We start from the raw sequence: 11,155 nt of genomic DNA, 5'->3' as shown, positions 1-11,155 counted from the left end.
CTTTCTGGTCTCCAGCTCCACACATCGACATGTCATGCCCACACCAGCTCAAAGATGTCCAGACATCTGTAGAACCGTTGGTCGTGGTCTACAGAAGTTTGATTGCCACTGTCCAATATTTGACAACAGCGGTGAGAAGTCCTACTGTAGCTGGGTGGGACATGGAGGAAAAATGCACAGGTCCTACTCGTGTATCGATGCCGTGCCTACGGGTTTCCAAGAAGGAACTCAATTAATATATATCCAGCATCTACGCTCACCTATCCTCCTGGAAGGGTCTTTTCCAAACCTCTCCAGCCTTCAGAGTCTGAGGATTGAAAAGTCCAACGTTTCCACCATACAGCCGGGGGCTTTCCGAGGTCTGCCGTCTCTAAGCACACTTGCCTTGGAGGACAACCGCATCGCTAGACTGGGTGAGTTGAAAGGGATCCTGATAATTGCTTCTTGAAAATCTTAACTTGGAGTTCTTTTATTACCTCTGTGAATGGGTCATTTGGCAGACATAACCTAAAAATCTAGGGGCACAGAAATTACTGTAAATGCATTTTTAAAATCGCGGGGATTTAATTTCACGGTGGTTTTAAGTTCACGGCATCATGCACTGTAGTCTCTTACTGCCATGGAAATATGTTTGCTGTGGTTTTAAATTCGCGGTGGAGTGGCCACCGCGAAAACTGCGAACATAAAACCACCGCGAACATTTCTGCATTGCAGTCATTTCCGTCTTGCTACCTTGCTTTAGAATCAGAGCTTGAATCTCAAATTTTCATAACGCTAATCTCAAAAACGGGTATTTGTGACTTGATCCACACCAAAACCGGATATATTCGGCACACCTATACATGTCCTGTGTGCCATGCCCGGATACATCCGGGATAACGTACTCCCCCGAAGTAGCAGCTTTGCGCGCGTGTAGCGCACGAACCCCGGAAGTTAGGGACTTTGGCCTTGTTTGGGGGTTTCTTTTTGGAGGTCAGCGGCCAACCCTGGCACTGATAGCATTTTATAGGGCTGAAACTCTGGCAGTTTAAGGGTTAAGCCGACCCCTTGTGCTAAAGTCACGAATATAGGATCACATCAAACACGCTAAGCCTTTGTAAAGGACATAGGCAGTTTAAAAGCTTTTCAATGATAACGTTGATTCACCTTAATCCGTGAGGTAACCTAGATTCGTTGTTATTAAAAAACTGGGTATTTAGAGATTTCAGGTCAAAGACGTACGTGGGTTCAAATGTCAACATCTTTAAAATATTGCAATGTAAAACTGGCTTCCTTCGACTTAATAATCCCCAAATATGCTATTTTATATGCAACGGATATAGGTTACCACACGGATAAAGGTTACAGTGTATAAAAATCAATTACACTCCACGACTTGTGTCTTGAAATGTATCTTATGACACACGGTACATGGATATTTTAGTCCTTCTGTGCATTCTAGCTTTCTGAAATGTCCTAATAGCTTTCTGCACCATTGTGGAATTTAGTATAAAGATCAATGCGATTTATAGAATATGCATAAACATGTGATCAACCGAAATTACGTTTAGGAACCTTTTATGCTGCGTGCATGTATGCACATATGTACATTCTTGTTAATGACACAAATGTTAAGATATGTAATTGTTTTGTGAACATCTATTTTTCCAAGAAATTAATGCAATATTTTCTATTTACCCTCAGAGCCTGATACTTTCAATGGGCTTGAAAGACTAGAATTCTTGTATCTCAACAAGAACGCCATCTCAAGCATATCGCCGTATGCATTCCGTGGCCTGTCTCGAATAATAGACATACAATTGGCCGAAAACCTACTGACTACCGTGCCCGTTGAGGCCCTATTGCAGCACAAATCTTTAAAGCTTACAACCCTAAACCAAAACCACATCGCCACCATTGATAGCAACGTTCTGCACCTGAAGCACCTGCGAGTTCAGCTGGACGACAACGAATTGCGATGTGATGAGAACCTGACGTGGTTCATCTGCCACCTGCAGCACCTGCACCACATCAGTCAGCAAAACGACCTGAAGTGTCAATCACCTGAACACCTTCAAGGAGTTGTCATCACCTCCCTTTTGCACTATTTTTGCACGGATAGTTCACATGGGGGCATCGGCTACACCAAAAACGTGTCTATCGTAAGTCCACAACATGACAACGTGTCCACCCCAAGTCCGAGCCACATGTCCATCTCGAGTCCATACTACAAGACCAGTCCTATGAACGAGGACACAGAGTCTCCGTACACAAATGATGTACCAGTCTCTCAGCACACAACAGAGGGAGACCACGTGGTTATTCTATGGGGGAACCCGGTCAACAACAACTCTGGCATCAGCACTCATACCCTGGCTATGATTGGTGTTTTTCTGCCCCTCCTACTTGTCTTCGCATCGGTAGGTGTCCTTCTCATCTGTAAACCTTGGCGCGGCGCAGATCAACCTACTGGAACGAACGAGGAAGAATCAGAAGAAAGCCAAAACATCGAGCCGTACGCAGTTGTCTACTCAGTCTCTGCTGAAGTGCAAGGATGCGACAATAACTCATCAACAGGCAGTCAACCCACCCCTGCCCAGTCACCTGTAGACAGTGAAACTATCCAGCCATATGCAGTGGCCTACGATGAGGACCAAGGGCCAGAGTCTGACATCAGGCCATATGCAGTGGCCTACGATGAGGACCAAGGGCAAGAGTATGGCATCAAGCCATATGCAGTGGCCTACAAGGAAGATGTAGGGCAAGACGACAGCTGTAAGATCCCGCTGTATAGAGCAGAGCGTCCCGACACACCACAGGCTGCAGGAGGCCACACAGAGGCAGGGGCTACACAACTGGAAAACATCACCGAACAGGCGGCAAACGTTGATGAACCTGTCGCCGAACCATGGGATCAGTCGCCACCAACAGATGGAGAAACAGCGTCAGAATATGTGAAGGGAGTAGGGGGAAATAAGCGCAGCACATCCGACGTTCTGTACAACCCAGCTCCTGGACAGCACGAGAGTGTGGACAGCACATCCAACGTCCAGTACAACTCAGCTCATGGACAGCACGAGAGTAAGGACAGCACATCCAACGTCCTGTACAACCCAGTTCATGTACAGCACGAGAGTAAGGACAGCACATCCACCACCCTGTACAGCCCAGCTAATGGACAGTCCGAGAGTAAGGACAGCACATCTAACGTCATGTAAAACCCAGCTTATGGACAGCACGAGAGTATGGACAGCACATCTCACGTCCTATACAACCCAGCTCATGGACAGCACGAGAGTAAGGACAGCACATCCAACGTCCAGTACAATCCAGCTCATGGACAGCACGAGAGTGTGGACAGCACATCCAACGTCCAGTACAACCCAGCTCATGGACAGCACGAGAGTGTGGACAGCACATCCGACGTCCTGTACAATCCAGCTCATGGGCAGCACGAGAGTATGGACAGCACATCCGACGTCCTGTACAATCCAGCTCATGGGCAGCACGAGAGTATGGACAGCACATCTCACGCCCTGTACAATCCAGCTCATCTAAAGCCCGATGGTCAGACAAGCGGACTTTAAGTGCTATAAGGAGAACGACTGATGGACAATGGACAGCAGCTGTCTACGCCAGCAGCATGGCCAGTCATACCCATCAAAAACCGAAATTTACTAAAACTCTAGAGTTCTGAAAAGAAAAAAAAGTCTTAATGCTTTGTTTGCAAAATACTCAAAGCTTCAGACAAAATATCAAACTTAAGTGGCACAAAAAGAACAAGCAGGAATCTAAAACAACTTCTGGTTTATGTGTATTTCAGTTGAAATGAACTAAATGGATTTTGAAAGTACAGAAGCCCCGTACGTGGCTTTGTGTGTGATTTCAGTCAGCACCTTTCCTGAACATACCCCACCTTAAATGTGACACCCGTAAAATTTACGTAAGAGAAAACGTCATAATTAGCATCAATTATGAAAATAAGGTCCTTAATAGCATAAGACATGTGGCGTTGTATTCACCTTTCCTAGCGCAACCTGTAACTCCAATAGGAAATTCCTATCACCACAAAAGATGTATGAAGATTCTGCATTAATTATCCAAATTAGGAATTCATTAGCATAAAACAAATTCTGCTGTATGCACTTTTTCTAAAGGTGCCTTCATCTCCTATATGTCATCCGTAGCATTTACCGTAAAGGAAAACCTCCTAATTAGCATTAATCTATCAAATTAGGTCCTAATTAGCACACAACACACATTTCGTTGTATGTATTCACCTTTCCTATAAAAACCTATCTCCAACAGGATATTCCTACCATTGACTATGTGTAATCTATTCCTTCTAGTCTAAAGGTATGGTAAATATCTACATGTATACCGAGGTAGTAAATTCCACCTAACAACATAATTATATACTAGGTTGTTAAGCTTTATCCTATGCCTCTATTTTGTACTTTGTGTAATAGTTGCTGCCACACATTGCATCATGTACAATTGTCGTGCAATAAAGTTATTCTTTATTATGCATTGCCCAGTGTTGTTTAAGTCGGCGTCAAGAAACATCGGCAGAATTTGTTGATCGTTGTTAGAGGGTCGCCGAATTCCAAACTCGCCAGTGAGTTGGAGCGTATCTTTCGCCTGCAAAAGTATCTTGTTTTACATTGGACGTGACTCGGGCGACAGGTCTGCGAACATTGGTCGATCTCCAAAAATCGCACAACGAACGAGGGAACTAACGCCGTCTGTGTTCTGGCCGTAAATGTCCTTCTAGATCTCAAAAAATCGTCGGTCGAATTTTGTTTCCTGTTGCGTGACGTCATCGATGGAACGTACGCTGGAAGAAAAAATACAAGGACACGTCCGGAAACGGGATGGTGGTTCCATTTGTTTGGCCAGCCTGAAATACATCCTATTCTAGCTCCGTTCAGTGCTTTCAATCGATTCCTTGAGTTTAAAATCACAATGAGTTTGATACTATAGAAAAGAAAATCACATACGCTTTACTTCTCTTTATATGTAATACATTGAAATTCATGCAGAAACAACGGAGATATGGTCAACCAAAATTGATATTCCAAACATTTTTTTGCCAAGTTTAGTTGATAATATTAAAAAAAACGTTGGCTGGATTTTCAAAAAAGATAACATAAACGTTGAAACAAGAATTGAAGCGACAAAACTGAGGGAAAAAGTATCCCTGCCTACCTACTGACTCGGGGCCGTTATCGTAAATGCAACAGTAGATTAGAGTCACATATTCAGTGTCATGAAATCGAGAAGAGGTCACAGAAAAAAAAAATGAGAAAATAAAACGACCGCGAAAGTATTCAAATTCACAGTACTGGCACAATTTTTTTTCTTCCTCGGACATGGTCAAATAGACTGTGTTGTAAACTAATACAAGATTGTGTATGTAATTGCAGAAGTGAAACTAGTTGGATAGTGGCACTAATATGGAAGCCATGAGTGAAGTGATACACGTCTACCACACTATTGAAATTTTTACTACTCTAAAATACAGGAATGAATGCCTTGTTGGTTGTGATGCCATGTTTTGGGTTGTAAGAATTCTTGGTTCATATTTTATCTTGTTTTTGTTACCCATCTCTTTTTTCGCTATCTGAGTATCTCATTATTTTTGAAATTTGTAGAAGATGTCATCCATAAAATGTACTTGCTGTGGCCTTACATATCGTTTCTTCTTGACCTTTACCTTGTTTCATGTACAGGGGAAAAAACACCACCAAAAACAATATATTGAATTTTCCTATACAGGGAGGAAAAATGAAACGATTTCTCTTCATGCGTAGGTTTTTGGTTTGGTTTGGTTTGATTTGGTTATACAGATCTCCATTAGTGACTGATATGTCACTATTCTTCCTGGAGTCCGGGTGATTTGTAGGTGGTGCACGAAACAAACTTTGACACCTTCCCTCTACCAATGATATTTCCTCAAAAAAATGCTCGGCAACGTTTTCAGACAATTGTTTTCAGACATTGGCAATTGTTCCTCACTTATGATAAGGGAAGTACACAATGCATATTCGGACTTAATCAAAATGACGCATGGAGAAACCTAGAGAAACAATTTCCGTCCATGCGTAGGTGGTGCCTGAAATGACTTTCAAATTTCTCCTAAGGCGATGTTGAATTGATTGTACGGATGACATCCTCACGCGCATCAATTTTCGAAAAATAAAGAATTCAATTCGTACAAATCAGCCCAATGTGAAAGAAGAACACATGAAGGCACAAAAATTGAAGCATCTCTTGTTCGTATACCATACTCGTTGTGCTCTGACATTTGTTTAACCTTTCTGACCACTTAGATTTCATAATGATGGCAACTTTTTTGGCCAACGTTTGTTTTTTCTATTCATCGATGTCATCCATGTACTCAAATCAGCATGGCCTTACCAATGATGTTAGAAGGCACCTTCCTATAGACAAATTTGTACCAACAAAATTACAATTGGTTAGCAATCGTACCCCACTGATGAATACCAAAGTGTTTGATGTATATTCACGTTACAGTTGAAACGACACGGGAAAAGAAAGCCAGCAAAGCTCAGTCGGTGGCCAGAATGCTGCGAAGCGAGGTGCTCGTTTTGTTCCTACTGGCCATTGTCTCAACACATCTACATGTCATGCCCGCACCAGCTCAAAGATGCCCGAACAGCTGTGGGATCGGTCATCGTGGATTACAGTTTGATTGTCACTGCCCAGTATTTAACCTTGAGAATTCCCGCTGTAGTTGGGTGGGGCACGAAGGAAAAACGTACAACTCCTACTTTTGTATGGACGCAGTGCCTACTGGTTTCCAAGAAGGAACTCATACAATCTTTATCAAGCATCTACGCTCCCCTATTATCCTGGAATGGTCGTTTCCAAACATCTCGAGCCTTCAGGGTCTGAGGATTGAAAAGTCAAACGTTTCCGCCATAGAGCCGGGGGCTTTCAGAGGTCTGCACTCTGTATGGAGACTTTCCATTGTGGAGAATCGCATCTCCAGGCTGGGTGAGTTGAAATGGATTGTTTTCTCTTGAAAATGTCAACTTGGAGATCCTTTATTACCTCCGTGGATTTGTCATTCGGTGGACATAACGTAAAGATAGAAGTGAACAAAAGTGATTTCAATCTTGATACCTTGCTTCAGAATCAGGACTTGAATTTGAAAATTCTCATATTTCTCATACTAGAAAGGCAACATTTTTGCAAAAAATGCAGAATGTTTTCCTTCTAGCATTGTGTCAAGCTACTCGCAGACAATGCTATACCATTAGGTTCACCCCAAAGTAGTGTGTGCCGGTGAAAAAAGATTTGGGGCTATGAATATATGAATGGGGGTGTCTGAGTAACTTGACGTGATAGCCAGTCAAGGTAGACAGCCCAGATAGCACAGATACAGATACAGTGCCCAGGTTGCCAGGTCTGGCGCACAGTCCGCCTTTTCTGTAAACCTTTTTCTGCTAGGAGGAAGAAAGAAAAAGAACGCACTGGTCAGCAAAAACAAATAGTAAGGGGGTTTTGATCGCAGAAAATGTCGGTGCCGTTGGTATTCGTGACCTGATCGCATTAAGCCGACCTGGTGCCAAAGCCATAAATGTGCGATCATATCATGAACACGATACCTTTCAACTTTTTACCTTGCGTATGTACATGTACATTCTTGCTTCTTTTGTCAAATGATGCAAATGTAAAGATATATACTTTTTGTTGTGAAGGTCTTCTTTTCTAGAAATTAATACAATTTTCATTTTCTGTATACCCTCAGAACCTGATACTTTCATTGGGCTTGAAAGACTAAAACTCTTGTATCTCAACAAGAACGCTATCTCTAGCATATCACCGTATGCATTTCGTGGCTTGCCGTGTATCTCAGTCCTAAAGTTGCACCAGAACCAACTGACCTCCGTGCCCGTTGAGGCCCTCCTGCAGCCCAAAGCTTTGAAGGTTACACACCTAAACCAGAACCACATCGCCACCATCAATAGCAATGTACTGCACCTGGAGCATCTGCATGTTCAGGTGAACGACAACGAATTGCGATGTGACGAGAACCTGACATGGTTCGTCTGCCACCTGCCACACCTACTGCAGATAAGTCATCGGTACGACCTGAAATGTCAATCACCTGAACACCTTCAAGGAACTGTCCTCACCTCCCTTATGCAGAATGTGTGCCAGACCAACACGGAGGGATCACATGGGGGCATCGGCTACACCACAGAAGTGTCCAGCTCAAGTCCTAAACATGGCAACGTACCCATTCCGAGCCCCAACGTGTCCATCGCGATTCCATCATACAACAAGAACAGTCCTACGAACGAGGACAGAGAATCGCCATACACAAATGACGTACCAGTCTCTCAGTACACAACAGAGGTAGACCGCGTGGTTATTCTATGGGGGAGCCCTATCATCAACAAGGCTGACAACAGCACCTATACCATGGCCATGATTGTTGCTGTTGTTCTGCCCCTCCTCCTCGTGTTCGCGTCGGTAGGTGTCCTTCTCATCTGCAAGCGCTGGTGCGGCGCAGGTCTTGCCGATGGCGACCAACCTACTGGAACGGACGAGGAAGAATCAGAAGGAAGCCAAAACATAGAACCGTACGCAGTTGTCTACTCCGACTCCGCTGGACTGCAAGGATCTGACAATAACTCACCAACAGGCAGTCAACCCTCCCCTGCCCAGTCACCCGTAGACAGCGAGACTATCCAGCCATATGCAGTGGCCTACGATGAGGACCAAGGGCCAGAGTCTGACATCAGGCCATATGCAGTAGCCTACGATGAGGACTACGGGCAAGAGTATGACATCAAGCCATATGCAGTGGCGTACAAGGAAGATGTAGGGCAAGACGAGAGCTGTAAGATCCCCCTGTATGGGGCAGGATGTGCCGACACACCACAGGCTACAGGAGGCCACACAGAGGCAAGGTCTACTCAACAGGAAAACATCACCGGACAACAAGCGGCAATCGTTGATGAACCTGTCGCCCAACCAGAGGATCAGTCACCACCAACAGATGCAGCCACAGAGCCAAAATATGTGAAGGAAGAAGGGGGAAATAAGCGCAGCACATCCGACGTCCTGTACAACCCAGCTAATGGACAGCACGAGAGTAAGGACAGCACATCTCACGTACTGTACAACACAGCTCATGGTCAGCACGAGAGTGTGGACAGCACATCCAACGTTCTGTACAACCCAGCTAATGGACAGCACGAGAGTAAGGACAGCACATCCAACGTCATGTACAACCCAGCTCATGGACAGCACGAGAGTGTGGACAGCACATCCAACGTCATGTACAGCCCAGCTCATGGACAGCACGAGAGTGTGGACAGCACATCCAACGTCATGTACAACCCAGCTCATGGACAGCACGAGAGTGTGGACAGCACATCCAACGTCCAGTACAACTTAGTTCATTGACAATTTGAGAGCAAGGACAACTCAGCTAGTGGACAGCCTGATAGTAGGGACAGCACATCTTACGTCCTGTACAACCCAGTTCATTGACAGCACGAGAGTAAGGACAGCACATTCAATGCCCTGTACAACCCAGTTCATTGACAGTCCGAGAGTAAGGACAGCACGCCTCACGCGCTGCACAACCCAGCACATGGACAGCCCGAGAGTAAGGACAGCACAACCAATGTCATTTACAACCCAGCTTACGGACAGCCCGACAGTAAGGACAGCACATCCAATGTCATTTATAACCCAGTTTATTGACAGTCTTAGAGTAAGGACAGCACATCTCACGTCCTGTACAACTCGGCTCATGAACATCTATAAAGTAATTGTGTAGTGTTTTGTGATGTTAATGGTGATTCATCAGGAATATACATGTACTTGGATTTGTTGTTCAGAAGGATAAGGCGGTGCTTACGCCGAGAGAACGTTTTCAATAAAGCGTTCTTTTCAGTAATAACGTGGCCATTTCAGTCAGACTATCTTTATGACGTATTGGATTTGTTCTGCCCATGGTACATATCTATAACTGTGTAACCTTTTATGGCGTTATAATGCTAATTTATCATGAATATACTTTGTTTTAGTGTTCATGTAGTAAGAAAAGTTGGTGTTCAACCCCGAGAATGCGTTTTTAGTAAAGCGTTCTTTTCAGTTATAACGTTGGCATTTAGCCAGATTACTTCTATAAGGCTTTGTTTTGCACGTGGTATATATCTAAAACTGTGTAGCCATTTATGGTGTTGATGTTGATTTATCAAGATTATACTTTCTTTTGGTGTTCATGTAGTAAAGTAGAAAGTTGGTGTTCAACCCCGAGAATGCGTTTTCAATAAAGCGTTCTTTTCAGTTATAACGTTGCCATTTTAGTCAGACTACTTCTACTTGTGTTAGCCCTTCTTGTTATGTTGATTAGGATGTTAAGTCTTATTCTATACACCTATTTTGTACTTTGTGTAATAGTTGTTGCCATACATTGAACCATGTACAAATGTCGTGCAATGAAGTTCTCTCTATGTCTAAAACTGTGTAGTGTTGGTAGTGTTAATTTTGGTTTATCAGGAATATACTTGGATTTGGTGTTCACGAGGAAAAAGTAGTGCTTGTCTCGAGAGAAAGTTTTCAATAAAGCGTTCTTTCTAAAACGATTTGATTTGGTGCTCTTTAAGAAAATGTGATGCTTAGCGCGGAGAAAGTTACCAATAAAGCGTTCTTTTGAGAAATGACCTCAACGTTTTTCATTGCGTCCGTTATTTTGTGTCCGTTCAATACAAATGTTCAGGCAGTTTAATACATGTTGAGGCAGTTGAGTTTAAACTTTGAGAAAGTAGACTTTATATGTGTTATTTTCAGCGTGCTCAGATGATTGGTATAAGACGGCTGTGGGTGCTACTTGCTTGAAGAACAAAACAACTAGGCACGTAGCAGTGTATACGTTGAGCTTAGGGCACAACCCGCCGTACGTGCAATTTGTCCGTACATTTTTTGGGGGGCCACGTCCGCCACGTATTTCTGAAAACGTTCAGGCTGTACAGGGCAGGCTCGTCGCCCGTACTGGCACGTACGAGGGGCTAATCCGCAGCCCGATGGCACACAAAGTTTTGCCTGCACGTTAAGTTCTGCGGCGTGTCTGCGTGCTCCAAAATCCGTGGGATTCCCTACGAGTTCGTACAAAGGCTGTACTTACCAC

The sequence above is a fragment of the Branchiostoma floridae genome, chromosome 13 (assembly GCF_000003815.2).
Source record: "Branchiostoma floridae strain S238N-H82 chromosome 13, Bfl_VNyyK, whole genome shotgun sequence".
NCBI classification, from domain to species: domain Eukaryota; kingdom Metazoa; phylum Chordata; class Leptocardii; order Amphioxiformes; family Branchiostomatidae; genus Branchiostoma; species Branchiostoma floridae.
The sequence above is the reverse complement of the archived record's forward strand: the minus strand, read 5'-3'. Positions refer to the sequence as shown.